The sequence below is a fragment of the Alosa sapidissima genome, chromosome 24, assembly GCF_018492685.1.
Source record: "Alosa sapidissima isolate fAloSap1 chromosome 24, fAloSap1.pri, whole genome shotgun sequence".
Taxonomy (NCBI): domain Eukaryota; kingdom Metazoa; phylum Chordata; class Actinopteri; order Clupeiformes; family Clupeidae; genus Alosa; species Alosa sapidissima.
This window is the reverse complement of record NC_055980.1, coordinates 19,790,230-19,818,160: the sequence shown is the minus strand read 5'-3', so window position 1 is coordinate 19,818,160 and position 27,931 is coordinate 19,790,230. Positions and strand designations below refer to the sequence as shown.

The 27,931-nt window shown below is 40.8% G+C and overlaps 1 long non-coding RNA gene and 1 other non-coding gene across 2 annotated transcripts; both read left to right on the top strand.

Moving 5' to 3' along the window:
• The first annotated feature begins 1,622 nt into the window (after window positions 1-1,622).
• LOC121700185 lies at window positions 1,623-22,871 on the top strand. Its single transcript, XR_006027127.1, has 3 exons — window positions 1,623-1,634; window positions 7,138-7,140; window positions 21,814-22,871. It is a non-coding gene; the product is annotated as an uncharacterized LOC121700185 (long non-coding RNA).
• A 4,904-nt stretch (window positions 22,872-27,775) lies between these two features.
• Window positions 27,776-27,846, top strand: trnag-ccc. Its single transcript has one exon. It is a non-coding gene; the product is annotated as a tRNA-Gly (tRNA).
• The last annotated feature ends 85 nt before the right edge of the window (window positions 27,847-27,931 follow it).

The window sequence follows — 27,931 nt, the reverse complement described above, 5'->3', positions numbered from 1 at the left end:
TGCTGTGTGCACAGGGGTACGAATAGCATACATTGATATTTGTACCAGACTGGGTACTAATAGGACACATTGCTGTGTGCACCGGGGTACGAATAGAATTCACTTCTTATTGCACCAGGGTACGAATAGCATACACTGCTAATTGTACCAGGGGTGCAAATAGCCTTACCTGCAGTATACCTCCAGAAAGTGAGTTGGTCTACCCTAGAGTAACAACCGAGACACGTGTATTGCAGTTTGGCTGGCGGTTATGTTGCCCGCATACCGCCTCCCATGGCCGAAACTGGTATTATGACACCTCTCGGGCTGTGGCTAGTAATTTAGCATGCTAATTTAGGTTGATCTCTCTGCAGCACTATACCTTGTCATTTTTTTAATGACATAATCGCCCTTATTTCTTAATTCTTTTGATGCGTGTAGCTCATTTTTTGGATATTTTTACCTCAATTCTTACACATGGCACCTTTAAACCTAGCTAGCGGCTATAGCGAAATGTTAACACTACAGCATCCATGATTACCGGTACAAGGACAGCAATATGCTTGGGTGTAAGAATAGCAAGTTATTATTTGATTGTGAGACTTAACCCAGGAAAAGCTGTCGTTTTTGTATGGAGAGGAGTGGAAGTAGGCTATTAGCTAACGTTACTGTCTTTGCTGAGCTAACCTGCTGGTCGTGTCATCATAACGCCTTTGCACAGAGGAAATGCACAGATAATATATGCACCAGCCGAAGTTCCTAAAGCAAATGTAGGCTACGTTTCAGTCCCAACTTTCTCTAGTCACTTCCAGAGTTCCAGAGTGGAGCTAGGCGGAACGAAATTCATCTGGCGAGAGTCAGGTTAACATATCTTAAGCCAGCTGTTGAAATTTGACAAGCAAATCAGTAATGTGGTAAAAACGTTTTTTTTCCAGCTTCGTCTCCTGGCTAAAGTTAAGCACTTCCTTAACAGGCATGATTTAGAAAAGGCGATTCATGCTTTTATTAGTTCAAGATTGGATTACTGTAATGCCTTGTATGTTGGCTTGAATCAAACATCCATCTCACGTCTGCAACTTGTGCAAAATGCTGCTGCCCGCTTTTTAACAAACACACCTAGACGCGAACATGTCACTCCTGTTCTTTACACACTACATTGGCTCCCTGTGCGTTTTAGAATAGAGTTAAACCTGCGTGAGCACAACCGGTCTTTGCGGTCTTCTAACCAATTGGTGTTAGAGGCTAGCCTGGCCTCGGCCTGCCTACGTACTTTTGCTCGATTTCTTTTCCCTACAGTACTCCGTCTGGAATAGGTTGATTTGCCCTCGTTTACTTCGGCAGTTGGGCAGCTGAACCAACCAGCAAACAGAGGGCATCCCTGAGAGCGATTACGTTACACAGGCATGGTGTTTCAATTGCTACCTCCCCGCCCCCAATGCAGCTGACCGCTTGGAATACATAAGCGAATAAGCGAAAAGGGCTTATACTTATGAAATCTTTGAGCAAATGTGAATAAAAGGCGCAAATAATGGCGGCCTTACATTGTACGATTTTGGTCTGTTTTCACAGTCGGCGACTAAATTTCCAAAGTCGGACAGAAATCATGGGAGTTGTACTGGAATCGCGGCGCGCTCCCGTCAACTAGATTGTTAAGTGTAAGGTGCCAATCTTAGCAGTTTTAAGTCAGTTTTGCTGTTACGACAATATCAAACATATTTGATATTATCGCAAGTCTTTCTAGTCGTGGCTCATGCAAATAGTGACCTCTCTCCAACACCAAACAGGAAGGGGTAAAGTAGGCAACAGCTGTAGCCTATATGATTATTTGTTATTCTTATAATATTGAATAATATTCTTATTCTTATAATATTTGTCATTTCTTATACATATTTAGTCGGCTCTTCCACGTGACGGAACAACTCTATATCGGTTAGGGATGTCACGCATGAAACAATGCTGCAGAAACACGAAAATACGACTTTGAGTTTAGTAGGCTATCATTTCAGTTCCTGTTTATCTATTGCATGGGTAATAATTTAAAGGAATCTAGTTGCAGTCTTGTAAATAGTGACCCTGTAAGATCCCTAGTCATTGCAAAATCATAGTTTGTGACTTAAAACTCTACTACTTGTCTTTAGATGTGAGAGGGTCTGAGACTGTAGTCTTTCAAAAATCTTTTCCAAATCTTTGCAAATCTTTCCCAAGTCTGTCAGTGTAAGGAGGGCTTAAGGTTGGTGTGAGTTATTTTTAGCTCTTTTTAGTAGGCCTGTCAAACTCGATTCCTTTTAAGGATCCGGGTTATTCTGAGTCACTCACTAAACTGATCCGGGTTGAATGAGTCACTTGAGTCAGTATTGCTAAATCGCAAAGAAATTCAGTCCTACGTTCAAGCAGTGAAGTGGGGTGCTTCATTTCGTTAAGTGCCTTCTCATGTTGGATGTGGATCCTCCATGATTTGAAACCAGGTTTTTGCAGTACTTGCATTTAGCCTTTAGAGTTTTGCTCTCCTGGTCAAAGTGCATCCATACATTGTTCATCTTTTTGGTGGTCATGTTCAGAAACTTTGATCTTATTGACAGAGAGGGTAGCCTATATTATAATAATTAATTATTTGTTGTTGTTTTGTTAACAATAGAAAAGTTTGCCTAGGTCTAATGCTACTCTGCTACAATGTTTATTACCACTACTATATACTAATAAGTATTATAGGCTGCTAATACTAGGCAACTAATATTATTATTAATCATAGCTATACTGTCAGGTAGCATAATATAATATAATATAATATAATATAAAATAGCCTAATATAATAGCATCAAAACCTCCACCCACTCGCGGGAAAGAAAGCAGTTTGAGCCAGACTGTTTATTTATTGTCTTAACCTAGCCTAAGCAATTGACTTTCAATGTAGACATAGAAACAGGAACGTAGAAATGCCCTGCAGTGAATTAATTATTATTATTATTATTATTATTATTACTACTACTACTACTACTATTATTCTCATTAGGCCTATTATTATTATCACCTTGACACGAGTAGAAATTAGGCTACTCACTCGTCTACAGATCCACTCATAACAACGTAACCGGCCTGCCCGGCTGATTCAACTAACCCGGGTAGATACTCAAGCAGCTCCATGAGCGTGCAGTTCGGACTGTCTGCACGACCTACAGTAATTGCATTTTAATATGCTACATCTATACACCAAATCTAATTATGTCTAGGCTACATGCAGAACATTGAATGTTATTTCAGAAGTGAAAGAATGGCTTTTGTTGTGGAATTGCTTTTCACCTCGAGGAGGAGCTAGCCTACTCGCTCTCGCAGATCCACTCATGACAACGTAACCGGCTGATTCGACTGACTCGTACTCAACGTAGCCTAACCGGCCGGCTGATCCGACTAACCCGGATTGCTACTCAGCCGCTCCAATCTGAGTCCCATGGTCTGCGAGTCTGCAATGTTTCCGGCTCTGCGGGAAGTTAACCAGTTATCTCGGACTGCCTGATGGCTAGGGCTAAGAGGCTAGCTAATGATGCAAGAGGTTTGTGTGTGGCGCTGTTTATCGTTTTAGATTGAATTGTAGTAGGACTCAACTGATCCGAGTTAATGATACTAGAGACTCGCGACTCATGGGTTAATTTAAAGACACGGGTGAAAGATCTGAGTGAGTCACGACTCAAACACCTTTACTTTTTAGTTTAGCTTATTAACAGGAGTGTCACGAGCGAAGTCACAGTCGAATAGGATGTTATATCGTCAGCTAAACTTTAGTCATACCTTAATTTTGTCACTTGAAATACAGTACAAACGTACCCGAGTCAAACTTTAGTTTAGTAGGCTACATGGTCGCATCAAAATCGCTATTTTTTACACTATACGATTTTGGTCTGTTTTCACAGTCGGCGACTACATTTCCAAAGTCGGACTGAAATCATGGGAGTTATACTGGAATTGCGGCACGCTCCCGTAAACTAGATCGTTAAGTGTAAAGTGCCAATCTTAGCGGTTTTAAGTCAGTCGGAGTCAGTCTTTTTCTAGTTTTGCCGTTACGACAATATCAAACATGTTTGATATTATCGCAAGTCTTTTGAGTCGTGGCTCATGCAAATAGTGACGTGAACAATATGAAAACCAATAGTGATGAGTGATCTCCAACACCAAACAGGAAGGGGCAAAGTAGGTGACAGCTGTAGCCTATATGATTATTTGTTATTCTTATAATATTTGTCATTTCTTATATATATTTAGTCGGCTCTTCCACGTGACAGAACAACTCTATATCGGTTAGGGATGTCACGCATGAAACAATGCTGCAGAAACACGAAAATATGACTTTGAGTTTAGTAGTCTGTCATTTCAGTTCCTGTTTATCTATTGCACGATGGGTAATAATTTAAAGGAATCTAGTTGCAGTCTTGTAAATAGTGACCCTGCAAGATCCCTAGTCATTGCAAAATCATACTCTGTGACTTAAAACTCTACTACTTGTCTTAAGATGTGAGAGGGTCTGAGACTGTAGTCTTTCAAAAATCTTTTCCAAATCTTTGCAAATGTTTCCAAAGTCTGTCAGTGTAAGGCTTAAGAGGGCTCGACACAACATGAAACTTTGATCGAAGCATCATCAGTGTCTCTACACATGAACTCGAGCATTGAGAACATTGTTCGTGTACCCATAGTTTACTAAAAAGAAAGATTTTGGACAACCCACTCCTTGCAAGATGGCAAGATGGCAGCGAGCAGAAAAAACAAGTGAGTTGTTCAAAACCTTTCTTTTAGTAAACTCTGTGTACACCAACAATGTTCTCAATGCTCGAGTTCATGTGTAGAGACACTGATGATACTGAGCGATTTTGACGCGATTGTATCAAAAAAGTAGTGCCCCTATAGGATTCCCATTCAAAAGGCGTTCTATACATTATCCCTTACTTATTACGCGGCTCTTCACAAGGCAAGTAGAACGCTCCATTGGCTTGAATGGGATTTCCCAAAGTTCTACAGTAAAATATTTTCATGTAATTACCGCTGCAAACATATAATTACCGCTGTCAATGGCAACGGGTTTTGCGTTTCTGATACGTCTTTCATATCACTACGCAAGGACTGGAACTTCATTCAAAAGTGAAAGCAGACGGTTGATCAGCTGTGTTCTAAAGAATGTTTGATTTAAGTTCAGCATGTGTTGTTGCAAACCATTTGTTTCTCAGCAAATGCCACGATGAACGGTAACAAATAGGCTAGGCTATGTAGGCTAAAGTCATATCGTGGGGAGTTTATTATTTTGTTTTGGCAAGTAGCCGGGTAATAAGCGGGATAATGTATAGAACGCCGGTCATTATTGGGAAAATAAGTCCCTTCAGGGCGGACGGGGTCCGGTTCGCCCTGTCGGGACTAATTTTCCCAATAATGACCGGCGTTCTATACATTATCCCTTACATAATCACCGGCAAAGTATATAATCACCGCTGTCAATGGCAACGGGTTGATTAACGTCTTTCATATCCCTCCGCAAGACGTCCTTTCGCGAATTGCAATGGAATTTCATTGAAAGGGAAAGTAAGCTAGTAAGACCTGAAACTCAAGTTCTATCTGTGTGGCGAACTATTTATTTTGTCAGCGGAAGATACGAAACGGTAGCAAAATCATTTTTAAAGATCCATTGTGTTAGGCTTCTTTTCTCGTTTTGGCAAGTAGCTGTGTAATAAGCGGGATAATGTATTGTCCGCCGGTAATTATCAGAAAATAAGTCCCTTCAGGTCGAAGCTCCGCTGCGCGTCAGGGTTCTGTTCTCCCTGTCGGGACTTATTTTCTGATAATTACCGGCGGACAATACATTATCCCTTACTTAAAGGCACACTATGCAGTTTTTTTAGCTTAATGTGCAAGTTTTTTAACTTAATTTACCTTAATTTAACAGCTTCAGAGTCATTGGAATGGTTATATGACTTTTTTCGGGTTGAATGGTGGCCGTCTCACTTCCCCCTAGCGCCTGTGAGCAGAAAAAACACCCTTGCAACTGTGGGCCGGCGGGCCGACGGCCTCAGTGTTAGGAAGTATAACGAGTGTAACGAATTGCTTTACTGCATTCAAATACACATACACGCCAGGCACCAGCTAGAAAAAGGTAGCGATGGAGTTTCTCAGGCATTCGTCATGACAGAGCCAGCGAAAAAGAAGCAAAAACCGAGAAAACAGTAAGGAATATGCCAATACTGCATAGTTTACCTTTAACCAGTAAACCATAAAGGTAAATGTGACCAATATCACTTAAGGTGAATGTAAAATAAAACTCAGATAGGTAAACATACTGTAACAAAGGAACAAAGTAAGCTTAACCAAACAACAAACTTAAATGCAACAACAAACCCACTTCCTTCACTGACGCTTATAGGCTCCCAAACGGGCTCCCAAAACCAAGATCGGAGATCCCCAAATTTCTCTCTCATATTGCTCCTCATAACCCCTAAAAACTGTTAACGTCTAATCCCAGGGCATAAAGTACTGACCACTTCCTGAGGGTACTTCGAGATATAATTCAAAAGGGGACAGATAGCTACACTTAAAACTTAAAAAGATTGAACAAACCTTCCCGAACTTTGAAATTGTGATCAGTGACTTGCATCAGGTGAACCAAGCTTTTCGAAGTTGAAACTTAGCTATTAAAAACTATTTGCCCACCTCCATGTCACCGGAGAGATATGTGGGCACGCCCTTCCATTAATTGAAAAAGATGTACCTGCAAGTAGTGTTAATTTTGTCACCTATTTTTAATTTAGTCTTAGTCTTAGTCTTGTGACGAAATGTCCTTTTTAGTCTTTGTCATATTTAGTCATTCAAATATCATTTTTGTTAGTCAAGTTTTAGTCAACTAAAAGTCTCGTCATTTTAGTCTAGTTTTAGTCATAAGAAAACTAAAGGTATCTTAGTCTTAGTCAGTTTTAGTCAACACATTTGAGTCTTTTTTTATAACAAATTATTTCTGATTACCATTTGAGTCAAATAGTGTTTCACACATCTCAATTTTCCAACAATATTGTGTGTCCACAGGGCTACTCATCTGTTATAATTACTCATTCTGATTTTTTGGCAGTCAGTATGTTTACATGCACAGGTAAGTCGAGCTACAGTTATAGCTCGGCTGGGATTTGACCATAGACAGTAAAAGATTTGACTGGATCACTGTCATATTCGTAGACCAGTGTTTCTCAAAGTGTGGTCCGGGAATCACTGGTGGTCCGCAAGCTATCTCAAGTGGTCCGTGAGCAGACGTGGTAAAATATAATATAGATGAGTTGTTTGCAATATTGAACCAACTTGTATGTAAAAACAGTTCTGCAACACTGTCTATGTAAGATATGCCAGTTTAAATCATACAGTATGAATCCACACAATAAGCAAAGTGCAAAGACAATAAGCAAGGTGGTTCAGTGAGTAGGCCTATAGTGTAGACTAATTATAGGCTACTGTTGAAGTAGGTCTAATCTTTTTTTTTTTTTTAGCTAGGGTTAGTTAAGTGGTCCTGAAACTGAAAAAGTTTGAGAAACACTGTCATAGACCAAAGTATTAATGTTTTACTCCGCCTCGCTAGATGCCGATATGCGCCCAAACACAACACATTCCCCAAACAGACTCTCCATCTTAGCCATAGCTAACTTGCTAGCGAACTTTCCATATTAGCTTACTTGCTAGCAAACTTTGCATCATCAGTCTAACTAGTTAAATAGTTGACATTACATGATGAACATTTTCGTATGGACATTCTGGTGGATGTTAATTTGTATGAGAGAAGCTTCAACTTCTGGGTATGTAGCATTGTGGCATAAAGCTTAGGTAGTTAGTTGGTAACTCTGGCAGAAATCTCCAGTGTTCTTGTTCCATGTAGTTTCGTGTTGCAGCCACAGGGTTGCAGCAACAGCACGTAGACTAGCCTACAGGAAAGCTGTTGCGTATGAACTCATTCGGAATATTTTGAAAACATAACAGCTAGATATTCTGTCTTCTCATTTTGTAGACGAAAATGAAGAGAGATTTTATCTTAGTTCTTATTTCATGCAAAACATTTTAGTCTCGTCTTTTTTCGTCAACAATAATTCATCTTAAGATAGTCTTAGTCAGTGTTTCAGGACATTACTGCCGTCTCGTCATCGTCTCGTCTTAGTCATGAAAAAAAAGGTCGTTGACGAACATATTTCCTCTCGTCTCGTCTGACGAAATTAACACTACCTGCAAGCTGGCCAATGATTTCATTGCTGAGTTTGCGGCAAAGAAAACAAGATTTTTTTTTCTAGTCAGGATATGGTGAGTCAATGTTATTTATTTGTCCAGTTACAGACCAGTTTCCGTATAGGCCTAGTGCACATCTTATCAATAGTCTGAATGTTGTGTGTGTTTCTGCTCATTGACAAATAGTGTTCAGTGTAATGATTCATGCCCAAGGCGCTCTAAGCGATGCTGGGTAACGTCACTTCTGTTGACTTTCAAACAAACAGAGAGCTATAGCTCGCTACTTCCTCCCCCTCCCTCCCATGCTGCTCCTGTGCTGGGTTGCTTCTTCTGACAAAGTAACAAATCAATCGCCATTAGAGTGAGAAAACGGTTGGAAACTATGTTTTGCATTCATTTTGCCTTTTTCATTCATTTCAGCAAACAGGGCCGTCGCAAGGGGGGAGGGGGCTACAGGCTACACCAGCTTGTCTTTAAGAGGGGGAAATTAAAGAAAATTGTATGAAAACAATAACTGAGTCACATGAATATTTGGCATAGGCTACATCACAAAATCGCATAAATGGAAACCAAACGTTAGTTATAATAGGCCTATTAAAAGTAGATCTATTGATTACTAGCCTACTGGTCTTCTTCGAGATTTGAGTCATGCTGTGTCACTGCTCATGACATCAATATTTTATTAATCAGGTGACAGAGGAACCCCGGGCAGGTTGTTGCTCAGATATGGAAGATTCAGTGCTACAGGTAAATTTGACATGGTGTTTTGACTGTTTACTGTTCGACTGCTTACAGTAAGTAATGCATCACACAAAGGGTGTGCATCATACATTATTTTTTTGTGGTGGTGGTGGTGGGGCTGGGTAGTGTCCCCACCAAAGCTCAGACCAAACCTACGCCATTGGGTGTTATCAAGATGGAAATAGGCAAATGAAACTGCCCTATCCAAAGATTGAGTTGAGTGGTGCCTGAAGATTGAATGTAAATCTGAAGGCACAGCACACCAGTGCATGAAATTGTTTGTTGAAAATGTCTTTCAATATCTTTAGGTTATTGTCCACACATTGGTAGGCCAGAAATAAACGAATGTCCATAATTTCATTACTGGTTTAATGGCTAAATTGATGTTGTGAACTAGACTATATGCAGTCCTAAAAAAACAAAAGGTGAAAGGTTTTTTGTGTTTTGCAGCTCCTCCCATTTACCGTGTTATCAGCAAACTTGCTAGGCCAGTTGCCAATGACAAGCCCACTCCTGTTGCATAGGCCTATGCAAAACATGTGTGTTTTACAAATCATATTGAACCATCACTTCAAAGCTCAAAAGACAGCACAAGGACAGGGAAGGAGACATGGAAATAAATACAAAAATACAAGGGCACCTTACATGTCAAACCAAATCACAAAACAAGGTGTGGTATAAAGTTATCACTATGGTTTGTAGACATTATGATGAGAGAACGAGTTTGAAACTGTAAAACATGTATTTATATAACATCAACCATAATCCCACTATAGACTATACTACTTAAACGGCACCGAAAATCAAAAAATCCAGTGGAAACTATGGCAGAAGTGTGTAGGCCAATCTGCCCAGCAGCTTTTTCTACTTTGTCACCTACAGAGTTTGACAGGTACGATCTTTCAAAACGCCATGTTATTTCAGATAGACATTTGACGACCGAAGGTTGGATGGATACGGAAGTTAGGAGGCGGGACTTATTCTGGAGAGGTCTATGGCCGCCATCACCAGTAGGCTATTGCCAGTATTGCCACGGCAATACTACTTTTCAAAGTAGTATTGTCTGGCAATACTAGTTTTCATATATGAGGTTACACTAATAAACAACGTCTCAAACTGCTGCTGCGCTGCGCTTATCATCAAAGTGTTTTTCCCCATGCATTTATTCTACTGTCACTGACTGACGCGAGAGAAGTGGGTTCTGTGTTGCGTTCATTTTAGTGACTGACGCGAGAGAAGCGGGGTCTGTGTTGTGTTGCATTCATTTATTTTCATTGGGCGTGCCCTGCCGTGCCCTCCACATCTCTTCAGCACAGCAGCAGCAATGGCAACTCTTCGTTGAAGTTTTAAGTGGTGTTCAATGGGCCTAAAGGGGCCTATAGGCCTAAATCAACATTGAATCAGTTATTGCACCCGCAAACTCTGCAACTAGAAGGACTGGAGGAAACGTGTTGAAAACGGTCTCCACTGATGAATATCACACTTGCTAACTTGGAAATGAGGTCCTATGTCCAAAATCCTGAACCACCCCTTTAACGGTTAATGTATGGAACATACTGCCACCTAGTGGTTAGAACATTTGTCAGTTAGTCTATACCAGAGTGACGTTCATTTTAGTGACTGACGCGAGAGAAGCGGGGTCTGTGTTGTGTTGCATTCATTTATTTTCATTGGGCGTGCCCTGCCGTGCCCTCCACATCTCTTCAGCACAGCAGCAGCAATGGCAACTCTTCGTTGAAGTTTTAAGTGGTGTTCAATGGGCCTAAAGGGGCCTATAGGCCTAAATCAACATTGAATCAGTTATTGCACCCGCAAACTCTGCAACTAGAAGGACTGGAGGAAACGTGTTGAAAACGGTCTCCACTGATGAATATCACACTTGCTAACTTGGAAATGAGGTCCTATGTCCAAAATCCTGAACCACCCCTTTAACGGTTAATGTATGGAACATACTGCCACCTAGTGGTTAGAACATTTGTCAGTTAGTCTATACCAGAGTGACATTTGTTGCTCCACCATTTATCACTTTTTATCATCTTATTACCTATTTTTTTGTAAGGTTTTTACTGCTTTTTTAAGACAAAAACAATAAAAATGTGCTTAATCAAAAAGCTTACAAGACTTCTTCATATTAAAAGTGAGATTATGCAGTTTTTACGCTAACTTAATGAAATTAACGAAAATATCTATCTATCTATCAACAAGTCTTCATTAACAGACAGGTTACTCTTCCCTTCTTAAACTCTTAACCCCATAAAATGTATCTAATGTAAATGAACCTTTCCAACTATGACTTAAAGAATAATTTGCTGATAGAAAAAGGCCAAACTAGACTCTCTCCTTTCTTTCTCTCCTCCCTCCTTATCCTCCTTTCCATGTTCCCTCTCTTCCTCTCCTCTTCATCTTTCAGGTCTCTTACCCTCATCTTCCTTCTCTTCTTCTCCATCTCTCTAACCTCCTTCTCCTGCTGTCTTTTCTCCATTTCTTCAGTGTGTATCTCTCTCCCTCTCTCCACACCTCCTCCTCTCCTCCTCTCGTATGACCAGTTCGGCCTCCTCTATTTCTCTCTGCGCCTCCCTCTGGACTTTGGCATACATCTCGTAGGTGTATGAGACTCCCTTATTCTCGCTGAGAAAGGCTTTTCTCTTTTTTAGCTTGCGGGTAAAACTGTGGAGGCTTTTCTGATAGAGAGCCCTGACCTCCAGTGCCTTGTGAGAAGCTGTGCAGGCCGGTACATTTTCAACAACAGAGACAGACGAGCTGATAGTCAGATCACAGAGTTTCTCCAGCAGCTATATAAACAAAACAAATCACAAATTAATTTCTGAAGATAGCTGTAAAGAATGTATGTGAAAAGCTCATTTTAACTCAATAAACTAAACTCAATATATTTTACCTGAGGATGTATTGCTTGCATACAGATAAGATAACCAAACCAAACCGATGACCAAAACAAGCCTGATGATGCATAATATGCGTTTGGTGGACCAATGCTTAGATGGGTACCTTGACTGAAATAGCAGGATGAAAACATTAGATTCCAAGGCAAGGCAGTTTTATTTGTATAACACATTTCATTCACAAAGCAACTCAATGTGCTTTATAATGTCAAAGCAAAACATAGCAGACAATAAACAAACAAACAAACAAACAAATAAATAAATTAATAAATGTATTTGAGTGCAAGTGATTAAAATTAGACACTTTAGAAGCCAAAGACTGTTCACAACAGGCTCCAGCAACGTCTTCCTGAATCTCCAACTCCATGTGGTAGTCTAACACATAGACAACATATCAAATGACTATTTCATGGAAAATATATGTTAATTTTGAATTTGATGCCAGCAATTTGATGCCAGCATGTTTCAAAAAAAGTTGGGATGGGAGCATGTTTACCACTGTGCTGCTTCACCTCTTCATTTAACAAAATTCTATAAATGTTTATGAACTGAGGAGACCATTTGCTACAGTTTTGAAAATGAAATGATGTCCCATTACTCCTCGATATAGGATTTCAGTTGCTCAACAGTATCCCTAGCCATGTTTTTCATTCCATTATACACCTAATTTGACAAATCTGGACTGCAGACAGGCCATCTTAGCACCTGGACTCTTCCTCTATTGAGAAATACTATGTAAATATGTGCAGAATTCATTTTGCCATTGTTTTCCTGAAATATTCAAGGTCGTCCCTGGAAAAGACATTGCCTGGATGGCAGTATATGTTGCTCAAAACCTGTATACATCATTCAGAATTGAATTGCTTTGACAAATGTGCAAGATGCCCATGCTGTAGGCACTAAAGCTCCTCCACACCGTCATAGATGTTGGGTTTCGAACTGAGCACTAAAACAAGTTGGATAGGTTGGATATTTGGATAGGCCCTCTACTCTTTAGCCCAGATGAGTCCATGATTTCCAAAAAGAATGGCAAATTTTGATTGGTCTAACCACAGGACCTTTTTCCATGTTACCTCAGTCCATTTTAAACAAGCTCAGGCCCAGATAAGAGGGTGGTATTTTCTGTATCATGTCTCAATACAAATTTAGCTGTTACAATTTTGGCTGCAGTTTTTGAATTGAGTATCAAACTGTCCACATAGACAATGTTTATCAGAGGTTTTCCTGAGCCCATACAATGGCAGGTCTGGTATTGATGCAGTGCCATCTGAGGTCCAAAAGACCACGGACTCCAATTTGTTTTTCAGCTCTTTCCCATGTTTGCAAAGATTTCTCTGGATTCTCTGAATGTTAAACTAATAAATAATATAATATTATGTCCTGTAGATGATTAACTCCCCAAATATGTCACAATTTCATGTTAAGAAGCATTAAAATGACATTGTTTCATCATTTGTGTGCACAAGTTTACACAGAGTGATGAATATCCCTACATCTTTACTTTTAAGAGACCCTGCCTCTCTGGGATGCTCTTTTTCATACCCAATCGTGTTGCCACTTACCCTAATTAGTTGTGAAACATTCTTCCTTTTGTTATCATTACACAACTTTTCCAGCATTTTGTTACCCCATTCCAACTTTTTTTGAAACGTGTCGCTGGTATCAAATTCAAAATTAACATATATTTTCCATGAAATAGTCAAATTTGTCATTTTCAACATTTGATATGTTGTCTGTGTCCTTTTTGCAACTAAATGTGAGTTTAAGAGATTTGTAGATTATTACATTCTGTTTTTATTTACATTGTACACAATGTCCCAACTTTTTCTGTTTTGGGTTGTAATACTCCTGGTTCATGATATCCCAGTGGTCCCATCTGGCCCTCTGACAGCCACAAGAAAATATTTGTGGCCCTCTTTATCATCAAAGTTGCCCATCCCTGATGTACAAAGATAAAGTGTGTGTGTGTGTTCAGCAATTTTGCAGTCAGTCTAGGATGTGTGACATTCTAAGTTTAGTCTTGAGATAATACACTAATTTACAAACAAGTACAAACTTGTTTGCTCTGGGTGAAGCATACACCTCAAATAGAACACAACACTCGTTAATAAAAAAAAACAATAAATGTTGTCACACACACAATGTCTTTTATACAAAACAAAACAAAACAAACAAACTAACTTACTAAATATAGGTAAGCATACCTTATTATTTCAGTAACTTTTGGTTATTGGAGATGCTATCGAAGGCAATTATATTTTATGGTAAATAGGCTTGGCTGTTGATTGGCTGCTGCGGGATATCCCCTAACTATAGCACTAGGAATAGAACTTCTACAGTATATCTGAAATAGACCTCTGATTATCTAGCAGACATGCTTCAGCAGTACACACCTTCCTGACCTCTCAGGTCTCAGGAGAAATACTTGTTACTAAAACCTACTGTTAGAACTTAACATGGTGAAGCAGCGTTTAGTTGCCGTGCAGTTCAGCTCTGGAACCAACTTTCAGATGAGATCAAAGTTGCCCCAACTGTAGCCAGTTTCAAATCTAGACTTAACCCTCTAGGCACCACGGTCGAGTTTACTCGACAAGATGCGGTACTGAATAAAACGGCCGATTTAGTCAAATAGGGTGTCATATTTCGTTCGACCTCCACTCCACTAGATGGCAGACACGTCATACGTCATCCCCGAGTCGAAAAAACAACATGCTTTAAACAAAACTTTCTAGCTACAGCGCATTGAATCAGTGCGTGAAATACCGGAGCTAGTGTGCATGTGAGCCACTTTGTCAGAGCGATATTGTCAACGTCAGCGAGTATTTGCATTAGATTATCGTCTAATGGCATCAAAAAAGTTTACCTGAAATGAAGTGTTGGGTCTTCTATTCGCGGACCCTGATTCTGAAGGGGAATATCTGCCTTCAGAAAATGACGGTGATTCGTTTAGTGAGGCTTCAGATGCGTCCCTGCCTTGCAATGATGCAGCTGGACAAAGTGAGAGTTTACTCCATAGTTTAGCTTACACCAAGCACAAACGTTGAATCGTTTGCCCAATGTCACTGGTGGGAATAATGTTTCATGGGTTCGGAGTGTTCATCGGGAAGTTAGCAGGGTGTTAGTGGTGTGGCGAACGAGGCTGGAGGTAGCCTAATATCCATAGCGCTAGCTTCTGTCTTCTGAACGTGTGCCTCTCCGCAATCGCGGCGACAGTAACGTGGTGGAGCCTTTGTCTAATGCCACTGGGTATGTTAGACGAGGTCGAAGTGCTCATAGGACAGTTAGGGGGGAACGTAGAGGCAGTGTGGGGAGTCGCAATGAGAATGACAGTAGGCCTAGTCCGAGCTGCGCAAATTCTCTCCACTCTACGCGAGCGCGAGGCAGATCTGGCCATGCTGCTTGCAACAGGAGCAGAGGTGGTGACACGGGGCAGGAGAGCCATTAGGCCATGCATAGTCTATCACAAGATGATGGGAATGCCGGCCCTGTATGGATAGGATATGGATATGGATAGTCATTATCTCTACAGCAAAAGGCCTGCTACATAAAAAAAAAAATTGACAGCCATTTATTAGTAATGATTTACACTGTTGATTATCTATTTCCCTGACCATTTAGGACGTGTTCTTTTTTGTGTGTTCATGTCCTTGTGATGTGTGTGTCTTTGTCAGCTAAGAAAAAAACAACAAAAAAAAACATCAACAAAAAGAAAACAAATACTAACATTGTCTCTTGTCTTGTCTCGTCATCTCACTCCTGATCTGTGCCTTGCCGTGGCAAGTGAGCTTTTGAACTAAACAGGTCTTGTCTACTTGTGTTTGTGTGTCATCTGAATAATATATATGTGCCCCATACATGGAATCAGAGTGCCTACTGTATGTAGTAAATGGAAAATCTCTACAGCAAAAGGCCAGCCTACCGCTACATGCATTTGGTTTGTTTCTGCCATTTATTAGTAATGATTTATACAGTTTGTTTACTACTTACTATTTACCTGAGCATTCAGTATTGTCCAATATAGCATACAGAAGGTGAGGGACATTTTGGGGGAAAAGAAGTGGTGCATTTTATCATTCAAACATGCAACTTTTCATGAAAATTCTATAATCCAAGATGGCCGCCACCATATGACGTCATAATATGCAAATTAGATATAAACATTTAATCTCTACATAAACTTTGGGTCATCCTTAATATTTCTCTAATTTACAAAAAGTCTCTATCTCTTATCACTTTTAAGATATAGCCTTTTGAAATGAAGAAAGTCGAACGTTTCGAAAAAAAAACCTCTGGCGCCTAAAGGGTTAAGACCAAACTTTTCTCAGATGCTTTCTGCTAACTGATCAAATATACCTTATTTTTTACATTTCTGAATCTGGGAAAGTCTTTCAGCTAAAATTTTAATCGTTTCTGACTATTATCTGACTATTATTCATGAGTTATGTGTATGTGCATCAAGTCATCCTGTATGTGATTTTGTACTATAATCATTCTATGTTGTTTTTTATGTTTTAATGATTACTTTTTAAACACTTTTGAATTATTGCACTTTCCTGCTTTTATGTACTATTACCTTGTGTGTTTTATGTTTTCTTATTACTATTATTATTTTACTCTTTACTTTTTAAACTATTCTTTGACTGTTGCCCCTCGATGCTTTTATCAGCTTTTCCTGTTTGCTTTTGTTTATATAAAGCATATTAAATGACCTCTGTGTATGAAATGTGCTATATAAAGTTGACTTGACTTGATTTGACTCTGAAGTTCGACTACAAAAAGGAACCCAAGCTGCCATCTTTGCCCATATAAGGAGATCCGGGTGTTAATTGAAGCTAACTACCTATGTCAAGTTGCATTGTAAGTTAGCTCTGTGGTAGCAAAGATCAAAGTGTGCCGTCTTCACGTACCGAAGATCACAGTATCCACTTGAAGGCACCAAGATACCGGTGTAATGGAACCGAGCGGAGGTTACCATTAACCAACTTGGGTATGGTTAATGGTACCCCCGGTCCATCAACCTCTGGAAGGTTGCCAGGGCTCCATGTAACCCAAATGACATTACTGAGAACTGGATACTGGACACAGGGTTCTGAAGACAGTTAGCCCGTTGGCACCATCACTGAGGGGGACCTGCCAATAACCTTTGGCATGGTCCAAGGTAGTCACCCACTCTGCAGAGCCTAGGCAGTCCACCAGGTCGTCGATCCTGGGTGTCAGATACGAGTCGAACTTCGGACTACACCACTCGCTCTTGGATCCACAAACATCTGCTTGATGGTCTGGTTACCGCTCCGTCAATCCATCCGTCTGCGGATGATAAGGGGTAGCCCGGATGCCCTTAATCCCTAACAACCAGTAGGTCTGTTTAAGCTTGAACATAAAGTTAGACCCCTGATCTGTAATTATGGCCCTAGGAAATCCCACCCTGGAGAAAAGCTGCATGAGACAGGTCGCTATGGTTCTGGCCTTCGCTACCTTGAGTGCAAACACCTCGGGATACCTTGTGGCATATGACCAGCATGAAGCGATTCCCAGCCTTGCTATGCTCGAGTGGGCCCACAACATCCACCCCCAACTGTTCAAAGGGTGTTCCCACTATCGGAAGGGGCTCTAAGGGGACCTTAGGGGGACCTCTACTGGAAGTTTTCTGACATTCAGGACATGTCAAAATTCTGCAATGTCTGGCCATCTTTGGCAAGTAAAAATGTCGGCTGACTATAGGGCAATGGTCTTCTGTCTACCTAAATGACCTGCCCAGGGGACAGAATGGCTCAAATCAAGGACTGTCCCTCTGACCTTCTGAGGAACCACCATCCTTGCCTCTGCCCCTCCCCCTTTATATAGCACCTCATTTCTCAGTGAAAACCTGGATAAAATTCTCCTCCAGCGGCCCCGTCAAATGGGCAAATAAACAGAATGGAACGGTTCAACACCACCCAGAACCAATAAACAGTCGTAATAAACAGTAGTATCTCGTCGGCCCCCTTTGCCACCTTCAGAGCCAGAACGAGAGAACAGCGCAACAGTCAGTAACTCTTATGTCTGATAATATTCTCGCTTTACTCAACCTTACGTGTCTAGCTTAAGTTAACAATAAATGCACAAACAGAGCAAATAGTTGTATTGCATCATACATGACATGAAACTTCCATACCACATAATGTGAGAGTGTCATTTTTTTGTAGGCAAACTTCAGAGGTCTATGGTAGCAGCAGTTTAAGCCTGTAATGACTTGAATTTGAATTCCCTCTTTGATCCTGTTACTAACCGTCAAATCGTCTTTTGCTGAGGTTGCATGCCAGGACTTGAAAACATGCTGTAGTGAAGTGTGCAGGGACTCGCTGTGTACAGTAGGTAGGGACTGTGCAACAAAACTGTGTGGAAACAGCAATCTACCTGAGTGGAGGTAAGTAAGTCAGAGGAGTTGTTGGACATAAGTTATTCCTTTAAATGCCTACGTCTAAGTCAATTTGTTTTGAACGCACTATTTTGTCCACAATAACACATTTCCATTGACTTGCATGCATTTTATACAAAATGGTAGGCCTATTGCAAAGGAGAACTACTGATTTTGATTGTTGAACTCAAATCTCAAAACATCATGCATTTCTAGCTGACAAGTAAGTCAGAGGAAATATTGGACATAAATTGGACAGTCTTATGTCTAATTGAAGTTGTCTAATTGAAGTTGTTTTGTGTGCACCGTTTTCTCCATGACAACAATTTTCCATTGACATGCATGCTTTTGATACAAAATGGTGTTACAGCTTTTGATTGTTGAGCTACATTATAAATAATCTCACATCAGTAATCTGTATTGTGAAGCAAATTATATTTACAATGGAATCAACACTGACTATTGGTCCCATGAATATCAAACACTTCAGAGACCTACCCAATTTTAGCGCTACACATTCACTACACAAATGCATGCACACGCACACAGAGAGAAAGAGAGAGAGAGGCAGAAGCTATTAGTCATTCATTTTGGTAACAAGACTCTGAAAGGCACAGCAGGCTTTATTGACCCTTTCAACTGCATAATAAGCTTTCCTAAAGCATTCCAGTGGTTAAGAAAACAACATTGAGCTAATGCTAACTTGGCGACAAACAATAATAATAAACTAGATGTACCGCAGAGTGGTAAAAAATATGACCGCCGCCCAGTCCAGCACATGTTTTCCACAAAAATAAGTCACGCTGAAAGGCATATATGATTCTAACTGTCTCACTGAATTGCATTATGCACACTCAATTCTGCTATCTGCTAGACAACAAGTACCAAAACATGATTAGTTCATAGATTTCACATGTAATATACATTTTATACAACCCCACCCCCATCTTGCCAGTTCATAATTCTGAGAAATTCTTGAATTGTGTGCATGTGTGCGTGTACATGTTTATGTTTATGTGTGTGTGGGTGGGTGTGTGTGCGTGCATGTGCTTGTGTGTTTGCCTGTTTATGTGCCTGTGTGTGTGCATGTGCATGCATGCGTATATATATGTCTACTGTGTGAGTATGTGCCATACGTATGATTACTGTAAATGTATGTGTGTGCGTGTGTATCTGTTTATGCACATGTGTGCACATGGAATGGGTTAACATGACCCCTATAGGCAAACATACGGAAAAAATTGGTCATCCTAGGCCCTACGGTTCTCAAGATATTCAAAGAAAACTGTGTCTGCCCTACCCTCCTTTCGGGGGGTCCAGTACAGCGGGGGGTCTACAGATCAAAACGAAAACCGATGGTTCCATGCTATCCATGTGGGGTTACATGCCCACCAAGTTTCGTGTACCCCGGTCTTTCAGTGTCCCGGGAATCCTTGTTGGTGTACGGTCACTAAATGTACACATAAATTATTTTATTGTAAGGCCCCCCATGAACGAAAGTTCACAAAACTTGGCATGCATTCGGAGGGTGTCATAATGATCCTACACTTTCAATTTCGTGCAGTTTTGACCATGTCAGCCAGAGATATTGTGGTGGAAACACCTAATTTTTTGCTTTTTAATTTTTAACTAGGTGGCGCTATACATGAAATAAGTGGTAATGGGATGGGTTGACATGCCCCCTTAAGACCAACATACAAAAAAAAGGTGGACCTCCTAGGCCCTACGGTTCTCGAGATATTAACAGAAAACTGTCTCTGGCCACCTACAGGCCAGTTGGTGTATAGTAACATAAATTAATTTATTGTGTGGCCCCCCATGAACGGAATTCGACGAAACTTGGTGTGCATTCAGAGGGTGTCATAATGATCCTACACTTCCAATTTCGTGCAGTTTTGACTATGTTAGGTCACAGATACCTGCGATTACAACACCTCATTTTTACTTTTTTGTGTTTAACTAGGTGGCGCTATACATGAAATGAGTGGTTATGGAATGGGTTGACATGGCCCCTTAAGATCAACATACAAAAAAAAATGGTCCTCCTAAACCCTACGGTTTTCGAGATATTCACAGAAAACTGTGTCTGCCCTACCCTCCTTTCGGGGGGTCCAGTCCAGCGGGGGGGCTACAGATCAAAACGAAAAACGATGGTTCCATGCTATCCATGTGGGGTTACATGCCCACCAAGTTTCGTGTACCCCGGTCTTTCAGTGTCCCGGGAATCATTGACGGAAATTTGGGCAAAAAAAAGCTTCGCTGCGCGGCGGTCATAATAAATAGTATTTTATTTGTATTGGTTGTTTAGAGTAAAAAAAAATCGGTCGGTCTACAACCGGCAAGTCGGTCGGAATAAAAGGGGAAAAAAATAAATATTTGGGTCGGTTCTAAACTGACAGGGTTGGTCGGGTTACGGCAAACGAAAATATTTTTAAGGATGGCCTGGCAGTGTTTTTTTGCGTGTCTGCAGAAGTCAGCCAAATATGAATGTAATTCTGCGGCATAAAGCAGATGTATTTGTTTATTGTACAGAAAAATAAAAATGACATGTCAAGCAGTCAATTGACTACATTGCAGTCAAGAAGTAGGGCAAATTAATTTACGAAACCAAAACGTGGGTCATAGTTGTCTAAGCCTCTATTGAGTAGCCTGTTAAAAACGTCGCCAGATAGTATTAAATCGGCAACAACTGTGTTTTCTGCAGAAGCCTACCCAACAGTTATTTCTCTACTGGCTCAATTATCACACCACTGTTTTGATTTGCGTAGTTGCGTTACCCCCAACACTGACAATAATGTAGACAGCAAATTTCGATTTCGATTTTCGTTACCACCGTGTAGTCAAGCCTTAAGGCTTAAGCCATACCGAAGTAGCCTAAATCGAGGTAATGTTTAATTATGCATGATTTATTTTGTTATTGAATTCGTAGGCTGGGATTACTCTCGGCAAGTCTCCTGCTTTTTCAGAAGGGGCGACAGGCAGAGCGATGTACAGTGGCAGAGCGACGCACAGTGGCTGAAAGTGGTACTAAAGCTTCACGCAGCTTCACGCCTCGTAATGCGCGACTGAAGTGGTCATTTGAAAGCGATGCCCACTGTAGTTAAGTCTGTGTAGGGGTTTCCAGGCTCCATTTCTTTTTACAAGACACCCTGCTCAATTGAGACATCTGCCGGTTGTTTGGGTTGTTGCAGCGTCGTTGCAGCGTCACTGGAAAAATACAAATTAAAGTCGCATGATACCGCGTGATCCCGCGCGCGGACCGCGAGGGAAGCTGGCCAAGTCGAAGCACTGCCCACTGTACATTTATTTTCTAAATATGGAATGACCCTCTTTTCAGGTGTGTGTGCGTGTGCGTGTGCACACAGTACAGGGAGCGCTTGTTTGTGTGTGTGAGGATATTTCCTCTGTTCTGCTGCTGATGTCCCACTCCTTCAGGTTAATGTCCTTTAAAGCTTGCCATGTTTTTCTGTTTCTCCCAGACCTTACCTTTCTTGAATGTGTGCATGTTATATTCCTCCTGTAGATCTGTCACCTCTTCCTGCTGACATTAGGATGCTATTCTCTCTGCAGCTCCTGTTATTCTGGATCCAAACACTGCATGCCCAGATCTCATTTTGTCTGAGGACCTGACCAGTATGAGAAAAAAATATGTTAATGGAAAGGCAGAAGATCATGGTGATAACAATGAAGAAGACAATGATGACAAACATGACGAATACCATGGTGACGGCAATGAAGAAAACTGTGACACTGAAGACCATGGCAATGACAATAAAGAAGATGTTGAGGATGACAATGAAGAAGACAATAATGATGAGTCAGAACTTCCTGATAACCCAGAGAGATTCGATGAGTATCCCAGTGTCTTGGGCTCTGAGGGTTTCAACTCAGGGACTCACTGCTGGGATGTGGAGGTTGGAGAAAACACAAGGTGGTGGGTGTGATGACCGAGACTCTCCAGAGGAAGGGATATTTTGACAATATGAGTGGAGAGTTGTACATGATTTATTTTGATGATACATACACAGCATGTGCTGCACCACAGCCTGACACTCCCCTCACAGTGAAGCAGAAACCCCAGAGGATCAGAGTGCAGCTGGACTGGGACAGAGGAGAGCTGTCATTCTCTGACCCTGATAATAACACACACCTACACACTCACACACACTTTCACTGACAGAGTGTTTCCATACTTTTATATTGACTGTGAACTCTCTTCTCTGAGGATCTTACCAGTGAAGGCCTCTGTTAGGCTAGAACAGGGTAGATAAAGCGTCTGTCACAAGGTGGAGATGTTGACGCTGTAATAAAGACATAACATACAGAGTTTGTTGACTTTACTGATGTGCATTCTAGGACCTTTGTGTCTGTATTGCAAACAAAAAAAGACACAATTTCCCAGGGAATTGAATGTAAAATCATCTAGATGTGTCCTAGATGTGGTTTGTCTGTGTAAGCTTCAAATTACTTTCTGTTCAGGGGTTCATGTTTTAGAAATTTTAACTGCCAAATGCTACCTGGTGACCATTGTTGAAAGCAAATGAGAGCTCATACAAATTGCAACACTTTGTAAATAAAATGTATTTCTTTATTTTTGAATTTGAGTATTAAATTATATCTAACACCTATTCTGTCCACACATGGACAATGACATAATTTCATATGACTATATTTAGAGAGGTCACATGTACCAGAGGGACTAGTAAAGCGTCATGGAGACTACTGCCATCTACTGAATTTAACTACATCTCACCAGAGGCTTCCACTAAAAGAGCAGCAATGCTGCACAGCAGGTGAAGCAGATTCTGCCTCTGCTATAATCCAAACTCAGTCAGACATGCTGGGCCCAATCCTAAAGTGAGCCCTGAGGACTAAGGACTAAAGACTCACCGACTTAATTGATATCAGTCGCTATGTGAGTGAGTGTGTGAGGCCACATGGGCTCAGATAGGTAGAAATGGGATTGGGACAGCACTTCACAAGATCACATGTTATCTTGGCAACATTTAATAACAAATAAAAATAACAGTTGTTGGAATTTAACATGCTAGATGACAGCTAAACATGACTGGTCAGGGAGGCTACTTACATGAATATTTATTATTCACACTTGTTATCTGGATTGGTTTGATCCATGTTAAAACGTGTTGTTGTTGTTGGTTGCTGCTAGCATTTTTCTAAATGTCCCCTTCCTCTAAATCAGGGGTCTCAAACTCAAATGAGCTGGGGGCCACTTCTGCCAATGTCATCTGATTGGAGGGCCACGTCAGTGTTAAAGAATAATACAAAAAGCTATTTTTAAACACAAAACTACAAACAGAAAATGCTGAAAGTCTTTTTATGTATTTTTAGACACCTGTGCTAGCAACCTTAGCTTATAAATAAAATAATGATAAAATAAATGTTAATACAAATGATAAAAACAAACAAAAAAGCATAAAAACAGGTAGGCCTATGTGTGTGTGTTTCACACCAAATAAAAATATTTTCCTCTCAACTTTTTTAAACCTGCAAACAAGGCGTCAGGGTTAAGAAAGCAACACCATTGGATTTTTATATCAAAATTTCAAAAGGCCATGGCTTGAAAGTGGTCAGAGATAAAGTCCTACTGTAAATGTAAAAATCTTTGAGTATAAACAAAAGTTTATGAATGGGGGTAAATTTACCCAATTTGCCACTGGATGGCAAGCACCTCAAATTATGCACCTTTCAGTAAATACTGGATGAACATATTTGAGCAGGTTTACTTTCTTTTTTGTCATATAAAAACAAATACATACAAATACATTACCACATAACAAATTAACAGGAAAAAAACCTAAAATGTATACCAACAATAGTAAACTATTCCTAGCCCATAACCACAAGGCCTACAATAAAGTATCCTGGTCAGATCAGTTCCTATCGCGGGTGACTTTATAGTTCTTCAGAGTCCTATTTCTACTACCCCTGCTGTCTGTACCACATCCATTACCACTTTCATCACGATTACCACTGCAACCTCCAAGCTATGTTGGGCAGAGGGTCGAAATAAGCATGGTATGCTTGGTGGACACCGTCATAGGCTATACACGCAAAGACGCACCTCCATTCACAGACGCACCGTGACTATAACTGTCAATAGACGATCGATCATAATCTCCAAAAGGATATTCTCCTTCAGAATCAGAATAGGTGAATAACATAGCCTACCCAAGACTTCATCACACGTGAATGTTTTTCAACATTTGGTGTAGGCCTATTTCTGCTTAATCTGCTCAATTTGTGCAAAACTATAGCCTAGAAATCTAGACGCACCCTAGCGGCGGCAAATTAGCAAAACTATGGCCTGCACCGCTTCCGCGTCATTACAAATGCACGTCTTTGTGTTTCTCGCGTGTAGCCTAATACAAGTATTTCCTGAAAAATGCAGCTATTTTGGGTTTGAATCAAGCTCTGGATGTCTAGCAAATTGTGGAGGAGAGTACAACTGAGATTTGTCACCGTACTTGGATATATCGTCTATTTTAATCAGTATCGTTGTTTGTCGCAATTAAAAATACCCTCAAGGGCCGGATTACATTATTATTTTGGCATAGGTCGCGGGCCGGAATTGGGCCGGACGCGGGCCGAATTTGGCCCACGGGCCGGGAGTTTGAGACCCCTGCTCTAAATGTTCCGTTCTGTGGTTGTGTGTCGTGCAGAGTTCCTACAGTATGGAAAACCCAGAAAAGTATGGCATTTGATTTTAGTAATTTCCAGGTCTGGATAAGTATGGAAAAAATAAACAAGGGTACAGTACTAATCACTTCACTGAGGTCATAATGAACCATTCCTACTGTTGTGTAGCTTAAAGGAACCGTATGTAAGAAATGTATTTCAATTAATCATAAAATGGCCCTGATATGTCACTAGACATTAAGAAATCATGTTTATTTCAAATACTTATATCACTGACAACAGTAGTCCAGCCAGGATATTGTCATTTAAAAAGTGAAGTTGCAGCCCTCAACAGATGTTGATGTTGTCATGTTGTGTTTTGGCCTGATGTTCCACCCTCCACCTATCTACTAATCACGAAGTCAGTAGTGTTTCAGCATCCGGGTTGCCAGCTCTGCCAGTCAGGGGGGAGGGGATACACGCTCTACAGTATTTTGAAAGTGATTACAGTACCAGTTTTGGCCACAATCTTACATACGGTTCCTTTAACTGTCAGTCCACATCATCAAGATACAATTGAATGGGGGTCCTCAGAAAAAAAAATCTCCCACAAGGGGACCCTGGTACCAAAAACAAATCGAGAACCCCTGTTCTATGCATGTGCCCTATACCATTGTGCACTTGTATGTTTGCGTAGCTCTGCTATTTTTGGCTAAAACACTGGTAGACTTTTTTGATTTTGTAATTGAGTTACCAAGACATGGATACTGCATTATCTGATAAACTGTTACAGCTAACAAATAATACTGTTCACTGTGATTTCTGAGGCCTCTGCCAGCAGTGCATTAGTCTCCAACATATGTAGGCTATGCTGTATCTACAGAGAACTAAAAATGTGAGTGCACCTTCCAACACAGCACTTCCCCAACGAAAAGTATCCAATAATTGGCAAGTGTTTTCTGAATTAACTGTATAAACATTATTATACAGCTCCTCACAATGCTAGTAGAACTCTCCATTGGCAATGTCTAGAATATGGTCAGAAAAATCTACCGAGAAGTTTGAAAATTTAAGTATGGAATTTTGAAATGGAAAATGTGTAGGAACCCTAGTCGTGCTGTTTACATTTGTAATTTCCAGATTTCTCATCACTCTCTCATCTCATCATACGCTATCACAACATTTGAACTGTGGGTAATTCCGATTGGTGAAGTCTGCACTGATGCAGACGCAGAAAAAAGGGCTCGGTAAGTGTGTAGGCTACTCAAACCCTCATGCCCTTTGAAATGCGACATTGAGACAGCCCTTAAGAATTTCGTCTGTGCAAAGTCTGTGAGTCCGGACTTTGGGATTGGGCCCTGGAGATGAAACAGTGCTAAAGGGACTGAGAGCACTGTACATGATGTTCTGTAATACCTAATAGCCGCTATAGTATTTATATAGTAGCCTAGTCTTATAGTACTTCTATGTCCCAAAATACTATAGTATTCCTATAGGTAAGGGAGTGCCCAAATGCAATGTTCTATGGCGATTTCTTGCTTCCCTGAGGATCACACAAAACTAGCCCGAATTTCATGACATTTGCACATGGAGGAGTTGCTAGTCCAGGGTTCCCAAACTTTTCCACGACAAAGGCCCCCCAAAGTTTTCAGGAAATACTACGCGAGAAACACGAAGACGTAGCCTAGAAATCTAGATGCGCCCCTAGCGGCCGCAAATTACATTTGCTGCCAGGGCTAGTCTAGCAACTCTCCGTTGGCTTGTGAGCTCCAGAAATCGAAACTTAATCAGGCCAATGAAATCGTGTATAGAGTCGTTAGGTGGGCTTAACATAATGATTGATGGCAGAGTTTATTAAGTAGGCAAATGTTTGAACTAGCTAACTAGCTCCGCTGGTGGGAAACGTATGGGACTCATAGCGCTGCTGCTGTCCTATTGCGTGCAGAGGGAATTTGAAAGACAACTGATTATCCCGCCCCTCGGACTGAGCACTGCGAACGGTGAGTGTCCAGACTCTACATTTTAATGTGGGTCTGGCTCGTCAGGCTAACGAAGACGTGCATTTGTTTGTAATGACGAGGAAGCGATGCAGGCCATAATTTTGCACAAACTGAAGTTTTTTCAAGTCACCTCACAGGCTCCGTAGAAATAGGCCGACACCAAATGTTGAAAAAACGTTCGCGTGTGATGAAGTCTTGGGTAGGCTGTGTTATTCACCTATTCTGATTCTGAAGGAGAATATCTGCCTTTTGGAGATTATGATCGACTATTGACAGCGATAGTCACGGTGCGTCTATGAATGGAGGTGCGTCTTTGCGTGTATACGACGGTGTCCACTAAGCATGCCATGCTTATTTCGACCCTCTGCCCAACATAGCTGGAGGTGGCAGTGGTAATCGTGATGATAGTGTCCGTAATTATGCACGTGGTAGGCCTACAGACAGCAGGGGTAAAATAGGGCTCTGAAGAACTAAAGTCACCCACGATAGGAACTGATTTGGCTACTTTATAGTAGGCCTATAATAACGGTTTGTGGTTAGGCTAGTAATAGTTTACTATTGTTGGTTTACATCTTAGGCCTACTGTTTTCCTGTTAATTTGTTATATGGGTAATATGACAAAAAAGAAAGTAAACCTGCTCAAATATGTTCAACATCCAGTAGGCCACTGAAAGGTGCATAGTTTTAGGTGCTTGCCATCCAGTGGCAAATTCGATGGGAAAATTTAGGCCTACAGGCTAGCCTAGGCCTACATATTTTCACAAGTTAATATAAGGATGTCTTAAAGCTTAACACTGATCAAATCAAATTACAAAAATCTATTTTTAAACAAAGCCAGATCCTACAAACAACTGACAAATTTGGTATATTGGTATTGATTGTAAATCGCAGAAGCGCCGCTGGTGTAGTGGTATCATGCAAGATTCCCATTCTTGCGACCCGGGTTCGATTCCCGGGCGGCGCACGACGATTTTAATCTGACTTGGTAACATTTTCATGCTACCTTGCTTTGGAATCTAGTGAAACAGTCACAGACATAAACCTGAGGC